General features: G+C 40.7%; 1 long non-coding RNA gene across 1 annotated transcript in view; it reads right to left on the bottom strand.

Moving 5' to 3' along the window:
• Positions 1 to 4,165: 4,165 nt before the first annotated feature.
• The window catches only part of LOC308338835, a 48,049-nt gene continuing 28,202 nt past the window's right edge, over positions 4,166 to 24,012 (bottom strand). The window contains exon 3 of the long non-coding RNA XR_013966439.1: positions 4,166 to 4,850. This is a non-coding gene — a long non-coding RNA (uncharacterized lncRNA). The remainder of the gene's footprint in view (positions 4,851 to 24,012) is intronic.

Consider the following 24,012-nt stretch of genomic DNA (forward strand, 5'->3'; position numbering starts at 1 on the left):
AGAGCTCAGGAAAATGCTATACTTACTATTACAATTCATTATAAAGGATACAAATGAACAGCCAGATTAAGAGGTCTGTAGGGCTGGGTCTGAAATGGTCTTGTATGGGGCGCCTGGGTGGCTCAGAGGGTTAAGCCTCTGCCTTCGGCTCAAGTCATGATCTCGGGGTTCTGGGATCAAGCCCCGAATTGGGCTCTCTGCTTGGTGCGGAGCCTGCTTCCCACTCTCTCTCTCTGCCTGCCTCTCTGCCTACTTTTGATCTCTCTCTGTCAAATAAATAAATAAAATCTTTAAAAAAAAAATGAAATGGTCCTATACACAGAAACCTCTGTCTTCCTGGAGTTGGGGTATGCTACCCGCCTGGCACATGGGTGTATTTGTCAACTTGGAATCTCCCCAAACCCTGTCATTTATGAGTGTTTATAGAGATTTCATTACAGGGGCATGATTAATTAATCATTGGCCAGTGGTTATTGAACTCAATCTCCACCTCCCCTACCCCACCCCAGGGGTCAGGGTTGTGGAGCTAAAAGCTCCAGCCCTCTCCTGATGGCTTGGCCCTTGGACCCCATCCTGCAACTATCTCCAGGTCCCACCTTAAGTCACCTCATTAGCATAAATTCCGGTGTGATAGAAAGGGGCTCATTAATAACAAAAACACTCAGGAAATTCCAAGGGTTTTAGGAGCTCTGTGACAGGAACCAGGGACAAAGATAAAATATATTTCTTACTATACCACACCGTGATGGTTAATTTAATGCCTCAACTTGACTGGGCTAAGGAATGCCTGGGGAAGCTGGTGGAACATTATTTCTGGATGTGTCTTTTGGGTATTTCAGGAGGAGATTAGCATTTGAATCAGCAGACTAAGTAAAAAAGATTCACTCCCCCCAATGTGGGCTGCCATTATCTAATCCACCGAGGACCCCACTAGGATCAAAAAGGCAGAGGAAGGGTAAATTCTTGCTCTGTCTGCTTGAGTTGGTTGTTTGTGGTCTCCTGCCCTTGGTCATGAGAGCTCCCAGTTCTCGGGCATTTGGACTCAGACTGTATCATAGCACTGGCTTTCCTGATTCTCCAGTTTGCAGATAGCCTAGATTGTGGGACTTGTCAGCCTCCAAAACTGCATGGGCAAATTCCTATAATAAGTCTCTATGCATGCATTGTTTCTGTTTCTAGAGAACACTGACTAGTACGCATACCTACTCTCCCCAACAGAGAGAACTCGATGGAAGTTCTAAGGAGACAAGTTTTTTTTTTTGTTTGTTTTGTTTTTTTTTTTAATTTTTTATTTTAATAAACATATAATGTATTTTTATCCCCAGGGGTACAGGTCTGTGAATCATCTGGTTTACACATTTCACAGCACTCATCATAGCCCATACCCTCCCCAATGTCCATTTCCCCACCACCCTCTCCCGTCCCCCTTCCCCCCCGCAACCCTCAGTCTGTTTCTTGAGATTGAGTCTTTTATGATTTGTCTCCCTCCCAATCCCATCTTTTCATTTTTTCTTTTCCTACCTCCCCCCAAACCCCCCCACCTTGCATCTCCCCTTCCTCATATCAAAGAGATCATATGATAGTTATATTTCTCCGATTGACTTATTTCGCTAAGCATGATACCCTCTAGTTCCATCCACGTCGTCGCAAATGGCAAGATTTCATGTCTTTTGATGGCTGCATAGTATTCCATTGTGTATATATACCACATCTTCTTTATCCATTCATCTGTTGATGGACATCTAGGCGCTTTCCACAGTTTGGCTATTGTGGACATTGCTGCTATAAACATTCGGGTGCACGTGCCCCTTCGGAGCACCACGTTTGTATCTTTAGGATATATACCCAGGAGTGCAATTGCTGGGTCGTAGGGTAGCTCTATTTTCAGTTTTTTGAGGAACCTCCACACTGTTTTCCAGAGTGGTTGCACCAGCTTGCATTCCCACCAACAGTGTAGGAGGGTTCCCCTCTCTCCGCATCCTCGCCAGCATCTGTCATTTCTTGACTTGTTAATTTTAGCCATTCTGACTGGTGTGAGGTGGTATCTCATTGTGGTTTTGATTTGTATTTCCCTGATGCCGAGTGATGTGGAGCATTTTTTCATGTGTCTGTTGGCCATCTGGATGTCTTCCTTGCAGAAATGTCTGTTCATGTCCTCTGCCCATTTCTTGACTGGATTATTTGTTCTTTGGGTATTGAGTTTGATAAGCTCTTTATAGATTTTGGATACGAGCCCTTTATCTGATAGGTCGTTTGCAAATATCTTCTCCCATTCTGTCAGTTGTCTTTTGGTTTTGTTTACTGTTTCCTTTGCTGTGCAAAAGCTTTTGATCTTGATGAAATCCCAATAGTTCATTTTTGCCCTTGCTTCTGTTGCCTTTGGCGATGTTCCTAGGAAGAAGTTGCTGCGGTTGAGGTCAAAGAGGTTGCTGCCTGCATTGTCCTCAAGGATTTTGATAGATTCCTTTCGCACATTGAGGTCCTTCATCCACTTTGAGTCAATTTTCGTGTGTGGTGTAAGGAAATAGTCCAATTTCATTTTTCTGCATGTGGCTGTCCAATTTTCCCAGCACCATTTATTGAAGAGGCTGTCTTTTTTCCATTGGATATTCTTTCCTGCTTTGTCGAAGATTAGTTGACCATAGAGTTGAGGGTCTATTTCTGGGCTCTCTATTCTGTTCCATTGATCTATATGTCTGTTTTTGTGCCAGTACCATACTGTCTTGATGATGACAGCTTTGTAATAGAGCTTGAAGTCTGGAATTGTGATGCCACCGACTTTGGCTTTCTTTTTCAATATTCCTTTGGCTATTCGAGGTCTTTTCTGGTTCCATATAAATTTTAGGATTATTTGTTCTATTTCTTTAAAAAAAATGGATGGGATTTTGATAGGGATTGCATTAAATGTGTAGATTGCTTTAGGTAGAATAGACATTTTCACAATATTTGTTCTTCCAATCCATGAGCATGGAATATTTTTCCATTTCTTTGTGTCTTCCTCAATTTCTTTCATGAGTACTTTATAGTTTTCTGAGTATAGATTCTTTGCCTCTTTGGTTAGATTTATTCCTAGGTATCTTATGGTTTTGGGTACGATGGTAAATGGGACTGACTCCTCAATTTCTCTTTCTTCTGTCTTGTTGTTAGTGTAAAGAAATGCGACTGATTTCTGTGCATTGACTTTATATCCTGACACTTTACTGAATTCCTGTATAAGTTCTAGCAGTTTTGGAGTGGAGCCTTTTGGGTTTTCCACATATAGTATCATATCATCTGCAAAGAGTGATAGTTTGACTTCTTCTTTGCCGATTTGGATGCCTTTAATTTCTTTTTGTTGTCTGATTGCTGAGGCTAGGACTTCTAGTACTATGTTGAACAGCAGTGGTGATAACGGACATCCCTGCCGTGTTCCTGACCTTAGCGGAAAAGCTTTCAGTTTTTCTCCATTGAGAATGATATTTGCGGTGGGTTTTTCATAGATGGCTTTGATAATATTGAGGTATGTGCCTTCTATCCCTACACTTTGAAGAGTTTTAATCAGGAAGGGATGCTGCACTTTGTCAAACGCTTTTTCAGCATCTATTGAGAGTATCATATGGTTCTTACTCTTTCTTTTATTAATGTATTGTATCACATTGATGGATTTGCGGATGTTGAACCAACCTTGCAGCCCTGGAATAAATCCCACTTGGTCGTGGTGAATAATCCTTTTAATGTACTGTTGGATCCTATTGGCCAGTATTTTGGTGAGAATTTTCGCATCTGTGTTCATCAAGGATATTGGTCTGTAATTCTCTTTTTTGGTGGGATCCTTGTCTGGTTTTGGGATCAAGGTGATGCTGGCCTCATAGAATGAGTTTGGAAGTTTTCCTTCCATTTCTATTTTTTGGAACAGTTTCAGGAGAATAGGAATTAATTCTTCTTTAAATGTTTGGTAGAATTCCCCTGGGAAGCCGTCTGGTCCTGGACTTTTGTTTGTTTGGAGATTTTTGATGACTGTTTCAATCTCCTTACTGGTTATGGGTCTGTTCAGGTTATCTATTTCTTCCTGGTTCAGTTGTGGTAGTTTATACATCTCTAGAAATGTATCCATTTCTTCCAGGTTGTCAAATTTGTTGCCATAGAGTTGCTCGTAGTATGTTCTTATAATTGTTTGTATTTCTTTGGTGTTGGTTGTGATCTCTCCTCTTTCATTCATGATTTTATTTATTTGCGTCCTTTCTCTTTTCTTTTTGATAAGTCTGGCCAGGGGCTTATCAATCTTATTAATTCTTTCAAAGAACCAGCTCCTAGTTTTGTTGATTTGTTCTATTGTTTTTTTAGTTTCTATTTCATTGATTTCTGCTCTGATCTTTATGATTTCTCTTCTCCTGCTGGGTTTAGGCTTTCTTTGTTGTTCTCTCTCCAGCTCCTTTAGGTGTAGGGTTAGGTTGTGTATTTGAGACCTTTCTTGTTTCTTGAGAAAGGCTTGCACTGCTATATATTTTCCTCTCAGGACTGCCTTTGTTGTGTCCCACAGATTTTGAACTGTTGTGTTTTCATTATCATTTGTTTCCATGAATTTTTTCAATTCTTCTTTAATTTCCTGGTTGACCCATTCATTTTTTAGAAGGATGCTGTTTAGTCTTAAGGAGACAAGTTTTAATCAAACATCAGAAAGGACCTCAAAATTAGAATTCCATTAGTCAAAGTTGGTTTTGTCCCTTGGGTACTGAGATAATGGGCTCCCTCATCTCCACATATATGCAGACGTGGCCTTCATTTGTCAGGGTTGAAGAGATTCTTACTCTTTTTTGAGTCGTTGAGCCCAAATACCTTTAAGATCTCTTCACCATCCCTAACAGTCTGAACTATTAAAACAAACAAAAAAAAAAAATCAAAGGGTTAGGATTTACATTTTAAAAGAACCCTTCTTTCAAAATGTCAAAGCAGATCTAAATCACATGGAGAAATCTCACGTTTCTCAGGTACCTTGCCAATGTCAAAATGACACGTATGGCTGTACTCCTCCCCAAGCAGGAAATCATGGACTCAGCATTTCAGCTTCACACCAGTGTGATTGCTTCACCGGTTCAGTGCCCACCCCCAGCTTTGTAAACTCCTGCACAGACTCCTCTTAAACGAGCAGCGTTAGGGCTAGGGCAAGTGTGAAGGATGGCCCAGGAAAATCTGACTAACTGGGAGAAGTGTAGAGAATCTTCCATGAAAGGCAAACATACTGACCAGTGCTTTCTTTTGTCTTTGGAAAAACTCAAAACTAACCTGGTCAGTGGGCATACGAGTTGTTTGTTTAGCCAATGACTCCTCTCCAAGAATGCTCGGATTTATGACTGGACAAACCAAAATTCAGGTTCCCTTTGTTAAAAACAAGGAAATCGGTTGACTGGCTGTTGTTGAAGTGTCTGCTTTATGTGGAAAAACCTAACTGGTGCTTTCTGATTGGTTATCCTTAGGTTTCAGTTTCTTAACCTTGAGGCACTTGCGGGTTATGGGTTGGTTTGCTTAGCAGGCTGCTAAAGATTAGAACCACCTCAGTCTAGGGGTCCCCTGGTTTAATCAATTTAACACTTTCTACTTTTATAACCAAATATCTTTGATTATTGGACCTATCAGCTTCTCCAGGGCCTCACTGAACTTTAATCCGCTCTGTCTTCAGAACACACAAGCCGCGAAATTGTTCTTCAGGGGCAAGCCAACGATCATATCGCTACTATGTGCTGCCCGCACCAAAAGCACACATTAATATGTACTTAATATGTCAGCTTAGAAGAATGATGTACTGATGAAACAGAAGGCCTCTAAATTTTCAAACCCAGTGGTCACTTCTCGGGATTCATGTTACTCAACTTCCCGACAGCATTTGATCTACCTTACCACTCCCGCCTGCTTGGGTTACTTTGTTTTCTAGGCTTCCTTAAGAAGGGGTGTGGAACCCTTGTGGTAGATGTATTATTGTTCCAACTATTTACTGCATCCCCGTGAGAGAATTACATCTTTCCACCCTAGTCACAATAAGCTTGTGCATGGGAAGTAAGTGAGAGAGATAAATGCTGCATCTCTCCCTATTTTTTTTTTTAAGATTTTATTTACTTGTCAGAGAGAAAGAGAGAGAGAGAGAAGGTGCACACAAGCAAGCAGAGTGGCAGGCAGAGGCGGAGAGAGAAGCAGGCTCCCTGCCGAGCAAGGAGGCCGATGCAGGACTTGATGCCAGGACCCTGGGATCATGACCTGAGCTGAAGGCAGCGGCCTAACTGTCTGAGCCACCCGGGCGTCCCTCTCCCTGTGTTTAAAGTATGGGATCCAGGAATTCCTAAATCACCTTCTCAATCGACCGCAGATATCTGAAATGAATTTTGGAGATTCCTTCCTTTTATCTTAGGACATTGATTTCCATTAAGTTACAAATCCTCTTGGGTGATGAAAGCCTTTGAGACATTTGAAAGGAGGAGGAAGTTAACATTTATTGGATACCTAATACAGAACGAGCCCTAGATTAGAAGTTTTATGTGCTTTGTATTATTCCATCATCGCAATCTTATCATCTTTCCCATTTTACAGATGGAAAAATGGAAGCTCACAGAAGTTAGGCAAACCTATATCTTACCAATGGTCAAACAGAACAATTGGTTACTGCCATTTGAGCTGAGTTTGTATGTGTCCTAAGCCACAGTTCTTTCCACTCTATTTTGTTGGCTCCCCATTTTGTCATAGACATTTAGGTGAGAATGAAGGTTGTGATGGGGAGGAGGGGGCAGGAAGATAGCAGATGCCTTCATGGGGGAACCCTATGGACCCAGGTTGAGGAAGGAAGCTGGTCATGTTGCCTTAGAATCCTAGACAATAAGAACTGGAAAGGACCTATGATATCATGTGGCCCAACCAGTCAACATCCCATGTAATGAAATAGAAGCCCAGAGAAAGGACCTAACCTTTCCCAATGTGGAAGGATAATTGTTTAGATGTTTCACTAATAAGATTTTGCTAGATTATACTATGATTACAAACAACTCTAGCCCCCAAATCTTAGTAGTTTACAATGAAGATTTATTTTGGCCTCGTGTTGCACACTGGCTGTGGGTTGGCTCTAGACTGTGGCTCTGCCTAAGCAACAAGTGGGTCTGTTTCATAAGAATCATGGCTGAAGAAGCAGGGTCTATTGGAAACATACAGATCTCATCGCACAGGGGGAAAAAGCAAGGGGAGCTAACGGAAACCCAGCACTCAAAAGGGTTATCATGTCATGTCTGCTCACATTCTATTGATCAAAGCAAGTCTCAGCTAAGCGTGACAGCAGTGGGACAGAAAAATATACTTTTCATAAGGGAACATGGCAAGTCACAGTGATGGGTGGAGATGTCTAACCCTCTGTAGAAAGGAGGAATGAATAACTGGGAACAATAATACAATCTGCTACTGATATTAATTTGTGTTTCAGTCATACTGAATTTTGCCATTCCCAGTGAAGATGGTAGCCCAACTGTTGCCTTTGCTTGCCTCCGAAGGCCTTGTGTTGTTGTGGCAAAGCATAGCTTGCTGGTTTTGATTTTAGAAAGGCTCAGCTAGTCGAGATGTCTCAGGGTTAGGGGGAGGAGGTGAGGAGAGAGGTGAATGCCTTGGACAAAAAAGAAGGGAGAAGCTATAAGCAAAGGAGAGACATTTTCAAACTCAAAAAAAGAAGAGGATTTGCCAGCAGGGGTGGGTGAGGGGGTGTGTTCCTGGTGATGAATGGGAAGAGGTGGATACCTGGTCCCAATAGTTGTGAGAATCACTTGAACTTTGCTCCTTTGTGGAGGGTGCGGGTGGTGAGACCTCATAGGAGCATGCTTCTGAGGTGTTCTTGGGGAGGCCAAGGATACGAGCCTCAGTGAGAAGTCCAGCTTGGTTCAGGCTCAGTTCTCCAGGCACTCAAAGGACAAAAGCCTTCTCCTAAGGTTTTGGATGGTATGAGACCCCAAGGACCTACACAGCACCCTGAGATATAGGGCAGAGGGAAACCACCATACCATCAAAGTGACTACCAACCTAGTGAGATGGGGAGAAAAATACATTGGATTTAAAGAAATACCATAAGTAAGACATTTCTTCCATCTCATATTGTGGAATAAAATTCATTCTTCAAAATCTCACAGCTGGTAAGGGATAAAACAACACCTTACACTTTCTTTTAAATAAATGTTCATCATCTTCTGTGCCAAGCATTTTGTGTTGGTTTGCTAGGGCTGCCATAACAAAGTACCACAAACTATGTGGCTTAAACAGAAGAAATTTATTGTTTCTTTTTTCTGAACTCCACAAGTCCAAGATCAAAGCCGAGTCGTGCTCCCTCTGAAGGCACTGCGGAAGGATCTGTTCTAGGCCCCTCTGCTAACTACCGGTAATTCCTTGGCTTGTGGCGGCGCAACTCCAATCCTCACATGACGTTCTCCCTGTATGTGGATCTGTGTCCAAACTGCCCCTTTTATAAGTATGCCAGTCACACCGGATTAGTGGCCCACCCTATCCCAGTATGGCTTCATTGTAACTAATCCCATCTGCAATGACCCAACTTCCAAATAAGGTCATGTTCACAGGGGTTAGGACTTAACACATAAATCTGAAGGAGACACAATTAAAACTGTAACACTCTCTGAGAGGCACTGGAGTATAATGTCACTGACATAGTCATGATCCCTGACCTCATGAAGTCAACCACCTGCTGTGAATGTGAGGCAGATTCCAGGCCTTTCCATTTCAACTTCTGTCTCTCAGCCATGTAGGGGCTAGTTTCTAATTAAACAAACATTAGCAACACTCTTAAGAGCCTTTTCTGATACCCGGCAGTCTTTGGTGGTGTGCACACCCACCTCATCCTCTCCCTTAAGAAAAAAGTCAACAGATTGAACATCTGATGCACTATTTCCAAGAGCAGAAGAAAGCCAGCAAACTCTGGTCCCCTAATGGCCCCCAGCTGCCACCCTCGGAGTGGTCAAGGTGGCCTGAAGACTGCGGATGGCATCTTCACAACTTTTAGGAAATCTCTCTTGATGTGAGGCACTAATTCTCATACTCAAGCTCATTCCATGCCAAGCACGTGCGCGCGCGTGCGCGCGCGCGCGCGCACACACACGAGGCCCCCTTGAATTACTCGGTCCAACTCTATTTCATTGCCTTTCTCATCCTTGTAAAGAGAGAAGCAGTTTCCTTGCCTGGACTGAGCCACTTGCAGAATTTAAGAATAAGTTCTTGAGAACGTGAAATTGAGAAGATGCTCCTGGCTAAAGATGATCCCAACGTATTTAATGAACATTCTTCAACTTTGCATCTTTGCTGCACCAAATCATGATTTTTTTCTAATGCAATGAAAACTCCTGGGACCAGTTGATTCATGCAGAATCTGGAGTTAGACAACTGTTAAATGCCTTTAAACATGTTAAAGACCATGATTTTGTCTTACATCTGACCACTTTCTTTAAAAAAAAAAAAATTGAAGGTGAAATGAGATGGGATGGTCAGGCCGCACCTACAGGTCTGGCTGGACATCTCTAACGCCCTCAGCCTGTCTGTTGCCTCCTTTTCTCCAGGAGCACATTTCCCTTCAGGGTACTAGGATCATGAAAACAGTCTGCACCCTTGGCCAAAGGCCCCTTGCCTTGTGAACCAGATAAGTTGGCCCTGCCCTTTTGGCCCACACACTAGCACTTTCCCTTGGCCATGAGGCTAGGGCCAGAACAAAGGAAATGGATCATGAGCATGGTTGTTCCTTCCGCTCCACTTCCTTCCTGTTCAGGAATATCAACAGTTATTCTCTACAGTGATGTGCCCTGTCTTTTCCGTGTCCTGTTCATCTAATTAAATGGCCGTCAGATATACCTTTCAACATTCTGACTCAGACGTTTTGGAAATGCTCAAGTTCAAATAGAGGCATATCAGAGAGGCAACACAGTAAGGGTTGAGAGCTCAGGCAGTGGAACTGGATGACCTAGCTTTGAATCCTTTTTTGCCATTTACTGCCTATATTAAGTCAAATGATTGAATGGATCTGTCCTTTATTCACATTAATATTTTATAATAATAATATTAACTCATGGTTAGTAATATTACTAGAGTACCACATATGATTTCAACTTGGTCTAAGTGGGTTTGGGATTGTGTCAATTTCTTTTTCTTCTTCTTTTTTTAATTGAAGTTGGAGTTTTGGGATCTATTTTTCCATGTTTTGGGTGGGATTCAGAGGAAGGGGAAAGAGAAAAATGTGTTTATTCCTCTATGCAATAAGTGGCCATTTTCTGATCACAATCCCCAAATTACCCCAAAGTTCTAGTAGAGAAATTATATTTTAATTTCTTTATTCAGTAACATTCTGGCCCTTTACCTTATCTCTCTTCTCCACAAAGGAACCAGCATCTTTAGCCACTGCAGGTGGGTGGACCTGAGCGTGACATGCTACGGGGAGGCTGCAGGGCAGACAGCCCCTGTAGGGGGAGGGAAGGGGCTGATACGATTTTGTGGTTCACAAAAACGGACGGAAGTAATAAACATTAATGTAACAGCAATGATGGTGGTCACTGATCGAGCATCTAGTATGCGCCAGACTCCATAATGGGGACTTTCAGTGTATTGCCTCACTTAATTCTGTCCATTTTACAGGTGAGAATATTGGGGCCCAGAGAAGTTAACAAACATTTCTAAGCAATGGAATGGCAGAGTTGGGATCAGAAACTCCCAGGCCTCTACCCCTTGCTGATAGATTTTTCTATTTCCTAGCTCCCCTCCAAGCAGGAGTGAATGAATCAGTCTCATTTGACTCTCAGGGATCAAGACTGCAGCTTGGCTCCCTGCCTTGGAAAAGAAAGCCTTCCCTCACTACCCCCTTCACGAAAACGAAATAATTATGGATATTCTCAAGCAAGTTACTAGGAAAGAAATAAACACTTGCCATATTTTGGCTGCCCCACATCCAAACCCCTATCTCAAGTTCTACCTTTATGTGAGCTTCATGGAAACCAGCTAGGATACAGAGTTATAACCAAAATGCAGCCATAGTCCCCTCTTGCCTAAGATTTTGAGTCTAGAGCAGTGATTTCGTAGGAGCAAGGAGAATTTAAAATTCATCCTGGTGGCATCACTGATAGCCTCCCTGGTCCAGTGACACTCATAAACAGTGGTGGTGATTACAGCACCTTCTCCAGCCCGTACCAATGTGTGCTGGTCTGGCCTGTGCCAACCATCCACTTCCCTTGGCACTTGTCAGCTTCTTCATCCTCCCTATGAACTCTGTTAGTTCCCTATGAACCCTGTATCCTACCAGTAAGTTCCTTTACTGCTTATAATAATTAGAGTTTGTTATTCACAAGGAGGGAGGGCCATGAACAATTACAGATACACAAGTTAAATAGAGCCAGCTTCATCCAGCTTAGGAAGAGATAAAACTTACTTTGAGATTTCTCTGCTGCAAAGGCTGGCCGGCATCATTCATCTCCCCGCCTTGTCCCCCTCCCCCCCAAAATTGTCATCCTTTACACATGCTAAATTTCTTATCCTTTCACTCTGCTGAGCTGTTCTTTAGAACAACTGCAATGAAAGAAGAATAGCTTTTGAGCAAGAAATGGAGGAGATGTACGTGGTGTTAAAGATTGTGGCAGATGGGAAGAGCTCGGTGTGAAGGCCAAAGGCAAACCATCTTGCTCATTGTAGAACTGTGAATCCTCTCTATCAGGAATTTTTTTTTTTTTTTTTTTTTTTTTTTTTTTTTTTTTTTAGTTTGTTGATGTTGCAGTTTCTTTGGCTTATTGCCACAGCTGCATCTTGAGACAGGGCTAAGTCAAGTCGAGTTAGCCACGGCCGCATGAAGCAGTTTGGAAGGGGCCACGACCGCCTAGACCCACCCCCCCGGGGAAGGAGGTGGCAAAGAGCAGCAGGGGTGGGGAAACAGCCTGATGTGGCAGGGAAAACGGGAGAAACCAGGGGAGGGTCCAGTGGCAGCCAGCAGCATGTTTGGTGTTGCGGCCGGCTGTGATTGACATGACACACGGCTGTCCTTTCCTCGGTCATGGAGAATTCCTAATCCCCAGCAAGCATTCGTTAGATGAGCAGTGCAAAGGAACCACAGGCTTGTATGGAGTTGAGTGTGCAGTTCAGGACTCCTGTGAAGAGTGACAAAAGTTCTAAAGAGACTACAGAACCCCAGCCTTTACAAAACAGGATATACAGGAAGAGAAAACAGGGCAAATACCAGTCATCAGACTTGGGCACAAAGGAAAGCAGAGTCATCAGCAACAATGGATTTGATATAAGTACTAGAACCTTCCTTCTCTGCTGTCTACAGTCCAGGTCATTGCCGGGGCAAGGGAAGCAGCAAGGCCAGGCCCACAAATGGAAGCCTCATGTTCAGACAGGAAAAGAGCACTGCATAGACGGAGCAACCATTGGTTATGCATCTTGCCTCACTTAGTCTTTTCCTACGAAATCTGATAGCATCAGAGACCTAGAAAAATCCTATAGGATGAGCTGGTCTATGTCCCATTTAAAGGCCAGTAAGGAAAGCCGAAGCACTGCGACAGAGCCTTTGTCTTTTATTTGTTTTAGGGAAAGATTCTAAAACTACCCTCTGCATCTGATTCTACTGCTGATTTTCTACTTTTGTTTTATGTCTGACTCAAAGCTCCCAACTTTGATTGAAATTTGTTCCAGTATACACATGCAGTTATGTGTATACTTATCAGTACTCTCAAAGACATGCCTTATTTGCTTCGATTTCAAAGTTATGTCACCTTATCCAACAATGTAGAATTTATGTATCATTTTAGGTTTTGAGGATTCAAAAATAAATAAAATACAGTCCCACCTTTGGGAAACTTTGAGTATAGTGTATAGCTGCATTTTTTTTTTCAACACAAATCAATCTCAATTCCTACGAACTTGTTCAAAATTTTTAAAAGGAGAAGAAGGTGGCATATGATAGTGGAATAAAAAAGGAAAAGGACAAGAAAGGTAAAAAAGCATGCAAGGGTGAGCCCCATTGTCCCTGTTGCTGGGACTGGCTATCTCCCAACACAGAAGACTAGGGCTACCATGGTGGGACACACCAACACTCCTTTCACACCAATCTGGCACACATGAAGAAAGCCTGGGTGATTTACTCCCTGACTGATTGACACAGGATGGTTTGTGTGTAATAAACTATCACACATACATCACACATACCACTTTTTTTTTTTTTTAAAGATTTTTTATTTATTTATTTGTCAGAGAGAGAGAGGGAGAGTAAGCAAGCACAGGCAGAGGCAGAGGGAGAAGCAGGCTCCCCACCAAGCAAGGAGCCCGATGTGGGACTCGATCCCAGGACGCTGGGATCATGACCTGAGCCGAAGGCAGCTGCTCAACCAACTGAGCCACCCAGGCGTCCCACACATACCACTTTTGCCTCACTTACTGAGAAGAGCCACAAGGATACACATACACACATATAAAATTTTCCCCTCCACACACACATAGGTATGAAAGGACTTAGAAATATAAAATCAGGGGTACCTGGGTGGCTCAGTGAGTTAAAGCCTCTGCTTTCGGCTCAGGTCATGATCCCAGGGTCCTGGGATCGAGCCCTGAGGCTCAGTGGGTTAAAGCCTCTGCCTTCGGCTCAGGTCATGATCTCAGGTTCCTGGGATCGGCCCCACATCGGGCTCTCTGCTCAGCAGGGAGCCTGCTTCTCCCCCTCTCTGTGCCTGCCTCTCTGCCTACTTGTGATCTCTACCTGTCAAAAAAATAAATAAAATCTTAAAAAAAAAGAAATATAAAATCAAAGGCAAAAAATTATACAGGAAATTATTTATGTACTCATCTTCTTTCAAAAAGTAATCAGAATCAAAGTTCAAGGCAAATGACAACCAACAACATAATAAGAGCTCTTACATAGAAAAAGGGCTCTGATAATTCAAGAATAAAAAGACTAACACAGTAGCTAAACTGACACAAGAGATTAGTAGAAATACACAAAAGAAAAAGCACAAATAGTAAATGTGTCTGGGAAAAAAATCAATCTCCTTAATAAGCAAATTAATTTAAATTATAACAAAATTACTCAAGTGAGATACCAATTCGCCTTTATCAAATTGACTAATATTTTATACAAGTCTCAACATAAGCAAAAAAGTGATGTGGGCTTTCTCAGATACTGTTGTAAAAGGGCATATTGGCATGGACTTCCTGGGAGGCCCACCTTCTCAGGCAAATCATAACCACTCTGGATCCCAACTTCCTTGTCTGTGTAATGAAGGAGAAGATCTCAAAGAGCTATTTATATTGAACTGGTTGTGATTTATTACACCAGTTCTTAAGCTCTAAGTCAATAGAACATTCCAGGGTATTCCATGACTGAAATCTAGCAAAAACTGACTTCAATCATGCCCAATAACACAATGTCTAAATTGATACATTTTTTCCTCCAACATTTCATTTATAAGATCTTTAGTACTTGCAAGAGTAAAAGTAGGACACATCAATTAATAAGTTGCAAGCAAATAGGAACATCAACATCTTGAGGAAGCCCATCGTTCAACAGTTTGCTGTGTTATATTTTTGTCGATGGTGTTGCCTGTGGACATGTGTGTTTATAATTTGATGTTGCAAACATCGTATGGGCATACTTTCTACTGATAAGTTGTTCCTATTTGCTGTGATGGGATTAAACATAAATACTTTATGCCATTCCACATTCCACAAGGGGATGGCTTGATTTCTTCATGTCTCTTCACTTCAACCACTCATCATTTTTTCAGTTGATATTTATATAGTACTCCTTACATGCTAGAGACACTGTTCTGGGCTGGAGATATAATCATGAGCAAAACAAAGTCCCACTCTCACGGAGTTTACATTTTTGTGGGAGAAAACAGACCATAAAAAATAAAAGATAAATATCTAACATGATAGATGGTGATGAATAAAGCAGAAGAAAAATTCAGCAGGGTGAGGAGGATAAGAAACAATAGGGCTACAGAATGGCAATGAGATTGCTGAAATTCACAGGATGATCAAGGAGGGTCTCACCGCTAAGGGGATATTTGGGCAGAGTCCCAGAAGACAAAGGATAAGACATGCACTTATTGAAGGGAAGAACATTCCAATTAGAGGGAAGAACAAGGCCCTGAGATGGAAACGTCCTTGGCATGTTCAAAGGACAACAAGGAGGCCTGTATGGGGAGAGCAGAAAGAGTAAGGGTGATACTGGTGGGTGATGAGGGCTACTCACGTAAGGCTTTGTAAGTAGGGTGCCCATCCATCTTATCTAAGATACCGTTGCTTTTGCCTATTGTTTGGAATAATTCATAATAACTCTCGCTTTTAGTCTCAAACTGTCCTTGTTTGTAGGATAAATTATATGGTCACTCTATTTATGGACCACCATATGAATTTTGGCTTTTGCTCTAAGAAAAGGGAGAAGACACGGAAGGATTTAAAGCAAAACAGCAATGTGTTCCAACTTTTATTTAAAAGGTAAAAGGCTTTGCTTGAAGAAAGGAGATCAGTTAGAGGCTCCTGCAATGTAAGTGAGACGAGAAAAAACGGTGGCTTAGGCTGGGACAGAAGGAATGAAGAAGAGGTAGAACTCTGAATATATCTTAAAGGTCTATAGGATCTAGAGAATGTATTTAATATTTTAGAGTCTATAGGATGTACTTAGAGATCTCACTGGAGACTGAGACAAAGAACAGAGTTGTGATGACTCCAGAGGAATGTGTTTGGAACCCCTGATTTATTATGTGTTTGGTTTCTACAGAACCTTCACACATCATGGACCTTGACTGCTTGAAGTTTAGATCTTGGCATGGTTGCCGTTGATGTAACAAAACATTAATCACCCAAAATAGATAATCTGGTAAATAGAGATTACGGTCTTGGAACTCGAAGACCTACCAAATGAGGAATAATATGTTTTGGGCATCTTTCTGGGGTCTTGTATCCTAACTGGCACAGGCTCTACAGATGGTTCAAGGCTGTCCAAAGCTGTCACTGATTTGGACGGGTGATGGGGCTCAAAGGAAAGATGTTTCATTGGTTCTCTGACTCCAGCAGGAGCCATGCTTTAGCTTTGGGAGCAAATGCTGCCTGTTGGATCTGGTTAACCCTCTTTGGACGGCACATGTAATTCTATGCAGCCATTCTCCAGCAAAGCAAATACATAGAGTATGTCAGGGTCTCGGTGATGATGAGTTTGCCCTGCCATTCAGGGTTAAGGGAAGATCACTGAAGACTGCTAACATTGTCAAGTGGTTAGGTGTGACATATGTCTGGTCCAAATCCCAAAACTATAAAAAGTATTGAATAGTGTTAAATAATTCAGAAACTTATTGAATCCTGAAATTTGATGCCATGTTAATGAGATTTTCTGATCATGTTCTATAGAACCCTATACTGCTATTATTTGATTTTCCACTTGGCAAATGAGATATATGGTAAACATTGTCCTACCAGAGTAACCTAAGTCATTGATCACTGCTACTTCTTTCTTCATTTAGTGTCTTTCATCTCTTTATTTCCATCAGAGAAGTTTTATAGGTTTCTTCAAAAAGATTTTTCACATTCTTTTTAAGTATATTGTATTTAATGATTTCACTGCTATTATGAATTGATCTACTTTCCATTAAATTTTCTAACAGAAAATTCATGTGTGAAGAAAATCCACTGTGGGGGCGCCTGGGTGGCTCTGGGTTAAAGCCTCTGCCTTCAGCTCAGGTCATGATCTCAGGGTCCTGGGATCGAGCCCCGCATCAGGCTCTCTGCTCGGTAGGGAGACTGCTTCCTCCTCTCTCTCTGCCTGCCTCTCTGCCTACTTGTGATCTCTGTCTGTCAAATAAATAAATAAATAATCTAAAAAAAAAGAAAGAAAGAAAATCCACTGTGTTTTGTACCTATTTTTTTCTCTAAATTTTCTGATTATACTTATTGCTTTCAATATTTTTTCAGCTTATCATCTTGGATTTTCTCTGTGAAAATACAGCATTGGAAAATAATTATGTTTACATCTTCCTTTTCAACCTATTCCATTTTCTTCCATATTTCACTAGTCTCCAGAACAAGGTTGGATGCTAATAGTAATTGGGGGCACTCCTGCCTTGTTTCTGACTTTTATAGAATTCCTTATTAATTCACTACTTAATATAGTGGTAACTATTGTCTTCTGCTATATACTCATTGTCATATCAATAAAGCTTCTTTTGATTTCTAGAATACTAAGAATTTTTATTAGCATTAGTTGGGGTTTTAGAGCACAGATGAATATCACCCTACCTGTTCCCCACTTTGAATCTAGAACTAATTCTGACCATAAGAATCAGACGATGCAGATCAAAACACCAGCTTAATTGGCAAGACTAACTGGAGTATGTGACATAGTTATGTGGACTCAGGTAGCTCCCTAGTTATTCACCTAGAGACAAACTCACCCAGGTGAAGGTGGGTAATGGTAAGCCTCCTCCACAGAGACACAGCCTGCCCTGGTAAATACAATACCACATGGAGGAAAGCATTCCAGAAAGGAGCCTCTCTGGAAAGTAGCCTATCTAAAAACAGAGAGATCCGAAGGGCAGGAGCAAGAGATATGTCTTTTCTTCAACATTGACCAGACATTCTCATGCGAGGAAGATATGGACAGAGCACAAGTATAATACTGTTAGAAATTCCTTTATGGAGAGAGGAAGACCACTGAATAGAGGTCCCCCTCACAAAAATGGTTAGTCAATTTTGCCCAAAGATTATCAGGCATCAGTATTAGTTATCTATTGCTACATAACAAATTACCACCGACTTAGCCACTTAACACAACACATGTCTACTTTCTCATAGTTTCTGTGAGTGAGGAATCTAGGCATGGCTTAACTGGGTCCTCTCTTCAGGGTCTCATATGCAATTAAGGCACTGGCCAGGACTGGGGTCTCATGTGTTGCTTCCTGTTGCTTCCAAGCTCACGTGCATAGCTGTTGTTGGCAGGAATCAGTTCACTTTGGGCTGTTGATGTGAGGACCTCCATTCCTAGCTGGCTCTTGAGCAGAGGTCACTCTCGGTCCCTTACCATGTGGACCTCTCCAACATGGCAACTTGCTTCATCAAAGCCAGCAAGGGGGAGAGTCTGCTACTAAGAGGGAAGTCAGAATCTTTTATAACTTAATCAAGGAAATGACATTCCCCTCAACATTGCTAAATTGTTGTTAGAAGCCTGTTACTCAAGAGGAAGGGAATACACAGAGCAAGCACAGAAGCCAGGGGTCAGTGGGGGCCATCTGGGAGGTTGCAGAGGCATCTATAAATAAGACATAACTAATACATTTCTTAATTTTGAACTGTTCTCAAATTCCTGAAAGAAAACTTGCTTGAATCATGACATGATATTCCTTTGACTTCTAAATTAAGTTGCTAATATTATACAGGATATTTACATATATATTTATATATTTGTATTTATTTATATATTTGGTCTATAATTTTAGCCATTTTAATGGATTTGGAATCTGGATTTTATATATATGTATGTGTGTGTGTGTGTGTATATATATGTTACATATATATATAATGTGTATATATATGTGTGTGTGTGTGTTGTGTGTGTGTATATATATACATCTCCATTTCTCATTAATATTGTATGCTTTTTATATCCCATATATAATATATATGCACACTATATATTGTGTATGTATATATGTGTATATGTTTGTGTGTGTGTATATATATGTATATGTATATATGTATACCCACACACATCTCCCTTTCTCATTGTTAATAAAATTTTTCATCCTTAATATTGCATGCATAGGTCTTCTGAAGTGTTTTCATGGCCAGATTTACCATCAGTATGTCTCTTTTGGCATTTTTAGAAAACTGGCTGTATGGTTTTATCAATTTTAATTTTTTTGTTTTTAATTCTTTATTAATTTATTTTTCCAACATTATTTTGGTCTCTTTTTTAAATAAATTTTTGAGTTAAGTTTAACTTAATTTTCATTTTTCTTGTTTGATCACAAGATAATTTAAGGCTATGAATTTTTCTTGAGTACGGCTTTAGCTATATCAATACCTACAGTTTCTGATGTGTGCTATTTCATTTTTATAATTTCTGAGTAGTCTGGATTTTATATTTTATTCCCTTACTTCCTCAAGAGGCATGGTGAAAAGTAGTTTTGCTTTGGTTTTTAAGCTATTAGACCACTTTTGTCATCTTCTAATAGTTAATTTCCATTTTATTATATTGCAATAAAACAATAAATCCTGCCATAGAACTAATTTTTGCATTGCATTTAGAGTCTCTCTGTGACTTAGTATATGATCAATGTTCGCAAATATTCATTGGAGATTTGAAAAATTTCTGTAGAGAAAAAATATTGTATATGTCTACAATTAAGTTTATTATATATTCAAAATACTTTGGTCTTATTTATTTTTAAACTACTTAACCTATTTAACACTGAAAGAGTAATATTAAAATCTACCACTAATATCAAAATCTATTAAATTATCATGAGCTTTCTAACAGTTTTATTGCCTTATGTATATTTTTTCCATGGTAGTGAATAAAGCTTTTTGACTATAATAGGTTTTGTGTGATTGTATCTTTTATTATTTTTAATTATCATATTGTCCCATTTAGATAATTTTGTTCTAATTTTTACTTTGTGTGATAATCTTGCCATCCTGCTGTATTTTTTATTGTCCTAGTATATCTTGTACCATCCCTTTATTTTAAACCTTAATACAACTTATTTTTTAAGTGCAATCTTATCATGTATATGCAGCTAAATTGTTTTTGAAACAATCTAAGAGTCTTTGTTTTAACAGATCTTAACTTATTCATGTTGACTGATTTTACTTACTTGTGCTGTTAAAAATAAAGTACAAATATCTTGGACACACAAGGTGGTGAGCTCATATATTCCATCAAGTTTTTCTCACTTGTTGTTACTGTATCTAGAGCTGGTCCTGCAGAAAATGATCAACTCTGTACTGAATAAACATAGGACCTTGGAGAACTTCTTGGGACAACAAAATGTGGTTTTAACTGCCTCAACTTAGATCTATTACTGGCATCCAAAGCTTAAATGAAATGGGGGCAAAGAGTAGAGGACTGTGGGCTGTTTTCTGCATTGAAAGAATTACATTAACAATATTTCAGTAGATGTCAGCTCTTCTACAGTGATGAGAGATAGCACTGTTGTCCTATAGCCTCTGTGAAAGGGCCCAGAGCAACAATTTTAGGGTCCTGGAGTCCAGAGAAATACTAAGAAAACTGCATTTGTCAATTCTGTCTTCTCTTTAATAGGCAGCTAGCATCCTTGCTCAGTGAATAGTATCTTTGAGGATAATCTCAACAAATCTCCAGACCTCCAGAACACTTTTGCATTCTTCTTGCCCTAACTTCTTTCAAAATTAGACGGACGTCATGTTTTGCATGTTGGAAGCTCTGAGGTTTTCATATGATGTTAATATAAAAAGTTTAACTAGACAAAAGGCAAGGTTGAAACAAAATAGATGGATTGGGTAACAGTCCTCTTTTGGTCTGCCTGGGGTATTGTAAATAAAATCAGAGAAAGAAAAAATGATATATTGTGATCCCACTCCCAAACCTCCCCCTGTAAAGGTTACTTGAAAGAAGCCTCGAATAAATGTGGAATCCTAAGTAAGAAATAAGACAGCCTTACAATGTCTCTGGAAGAATGAAAGCTAAAGTTTGCTTTACTATAGAGAGTTGTTAAGGGTGATAATGTAAGAAGGAAACGTGAGGAGTTTTAAAACGACATGTTAAAGTTCACATATAATTTCTCACCTTTATAACTACATCCAGGCACTTAAGAAGGTGAGATGTTACATGATTTCATGTATGTTCTAAGATTAAGCAGGTATGTAAATATATGAGAACTAGGATTCTCGCTGTCAGAGAAAAGAGTTGCAAACGGGAAAGGAGGAGGGCAAGCATGAGCCCCATGGGTTTGGACTGGAGTTGGATGTAGTATGCACTCACGGTTTTTAATATGTGCACAGGTGGACAGAAACAGAAACAGATGTGTGTCTATAATGCATGTATTCCTTATTTCTGCCCACTGGGAGAGCCCAGAAGGAATGACACCTCAAAAGCAATGAGAACAACCAGTTCCAAGTTCCCAGATTCTAAATACTATTCTCCAAGAAAAGGAACAGGCTTTTGGGAAGAACTGGCAAATCCCAGGGCTGGGGCAAGGAAAGGACAAGAGGAGCTTGGAACATTTTCATCTGTCAGAAAGTAAGACAGTGCCCAAAGAATGAACATGTCATAAGGACACAGGAATCTCTTTGAAGGGGCTCCTGATAGCCAAATCTAGGGTCATTTGAACAAGAAAATAAATCACAGTGGTAATGGATTATAAAGGTTAAGCCCATACTGATATAAATAAACAACTTTATAATAAATAAATAAATAAATAAAGGAAGGAAGCTCTTCCTTATTATATAATTTCAAATAACAAACATAGAATGAATGATGAAATTAAAAACATCCTTTGTAATAATTGCTTCAGGTAAGCATCATAAGGAAGCTAAAAGTAGGGGTATCAAGGTATCTTCTCATCAGACCAAGAAAAAAAAAAAAAAACACCACAGGGCAAAAATAACTATAATGAAGGAGCCTGGCAGACATCACCATAACCAGGTAATCAAAGTGAACCAGTAATGGGACATATCAATATCTTGATAGACACAACAAAAGTGCACCCCCCTGAATCTAATCATGATGACCACCAGATCAGCCCAAACTGAGGGATATTCTACAATACAACTAGCTTGTACTTTTCAAAAGTGTCAAGGTCATGAAAGACCAGAAAAACAAAACCAAAAAAAAAGGTTGAGTAACCCTGCAGATTTTTTTTTTAAGATTTCATTTATTTATTTGACAGACAGAGATCACAAGTAGGCAGAGAGGCAGACAGAGCAGGGGGAAGCAGGCTACTTGCCGAGCAGAGAGCCCGATGTGGGGTTTGATCCCAGGACCCTGAGATCATGACCTGAGCTAAAGGCAGAGGCTTTAACCCACTGAGCCACCCAGGCACCCCACCCTGCAGATATTTTTTAAAGGTTTTATTTATTTATTTGACACGGGGGTGGGGGGAGAGAGCACAAGCAGGGGGAGCAGCAGGAAGGAGAGGGAGAAGCAGGCTCCCAGCTGAGCAGGGAGCCCAATGTGGGGTATGATCCCAGGACCCTGAGATCATGACCTGAGCTGAAGACAGACACTTAATGGACTGAGGCCCCAGGCCCCCCAGGAGCCACTGCAGATTAAAAGAAATTAAGGAGACAGGATAATGAAATGTCAGGTGAGATCTTTGATTGGATCCTGGACCAGGAAAAGAACATTAATGGGACAACTGGCAAAATTTGAATGTCTGAACATTAGGTAATGACACTGTATCAGTGTTAATTGCCTGATCTTGATCACTGTGGCTATGTAAGAGGTTAAATTTGGGGACAATGGGTAAGGGATATATGGTAATTTTTTATAGTTTTTAATTCTGAAATTTTTTCAAAATGAAAGTTAAAAGAAGAAAAAAAAAGTGCTCCAAATAATACTTTTCTGTAGATGGACAATTACGTCTTTGCTGCTTCGCCCTTTCCTTGTGGTTTTCAGCTTGGGAATTCGCTGGGCTGTGGTGTCCCCATATCTTATAATATGTATAACAGTAATTTAGGCTCCCAGAGGCTGAGAGTCCAGACGAGGTGATACATCCATGGACACAGTCATAGTCACAGTCATGGGGAAATTCAAGGAACTCAGAAGTTTCTATATTGGTGATGCCGTGAAAAGGAAAGTTAGACGTATATGCAAAGGGACAAGCAGGGGTACCTGGGTGGCTCAGTCAGTTAAGTGTCTGCTTTAGCTCAGGTCATGATCCCAGGGTCCTGGTATTGAGTCCCACATCGGGCTCCTTACTCAGTGGGGAGCCTGCTTCTCCCTCTCCCTCTACCTGCTACTTCCCCTGTCTGTGCTCTCTTGCTCACTCTATCAAATAAGTAAATAAAATCTTTTTTAAAAAGTGGGGGGGGACAAGCAAAATTCTTATCTTCTTTCCTTAGTGTATTTTCTTTTTGCTTTTGGCCACATTGAACTAAACCTAGATAAGGCCCAATCTCTTCAAAATACAGGCTAACAAAAGACATGTTTATGGTAGTAGATTCAGGCCTCTGGTAGAAACTTCTGAGAATGGTCAGGTAGAGGGTTGGGGAGGGGATAGGCCATGGCTTCCAGGCTTTTACCCCCAACTTGGAGAAAATCTGCTGACCAAAATCTGTAGCCAGACAGACAAACTCTCAAGCGCTTCCTGAAAGGAGCCCAAGAATCTGGCCTTCAGAAGAGAATAAAATGGATTCTGTTTCCTGGGTAACTGTTCATCCCCATGGAGCTCCCAAAGACCAGAAGGAGTGTGAACAGAAAATGCCCAAGAGCCAAGAGCTGACCTTCTCTTCCTCCCCAGTCACCTTGTTACACTGTCCACTTCTCCTGCAAGCCTACATTTCTGCTACAGTTTAGAGGTTCCGGAAGTTTCTTCTTTGTATTCTCATTTTTGAAGTCCCGGTCATCCCATTCCATCTAAATGAATATAGCTTTCATTTAGACCCAATATCTGATGTTTCTTTGGAAGGGTTGTTTTGGCTGTTGGTTCAGTCTGTACTAAATCTGATAGATTTATTCTCAAATCCTTGCCTACGTGGAAAAATCCAGTGTACACTAATTCCTCTCGGATATGATAATATATGGTAGCGATTATATAGGTAATATTAGGAATATTTATGTTTTATCCATGTGAAATAAGCAACAATGGGTCCCCTTGCATGTTTCTTGCATTTTTAATATAACCAGAGCCGCACGGCAGGTCTGGCGGAAGAAATCCCTGCTGTATTAGTTTTCTGCTACAGATATGGAAAATCATTAGATTTTTGCTGGGGCAGGACATCCTATCTTTGTGTGTAGACCTTCAGACGTTGCGTGTGTGCCCGGACTCCCAAGCAGCTGAGATGTTG

The sequence above is a fragment of the Martes martes genome, assembly GCF_963455335.1.
Source record: "Martes martes genome assembly, chromosome: 2".
Lineage (NCBI taxonomy): Eukaryota > Metazoa > Chordata > Mammalia > Carnivora > Mustelidae > Martes > Martes martes.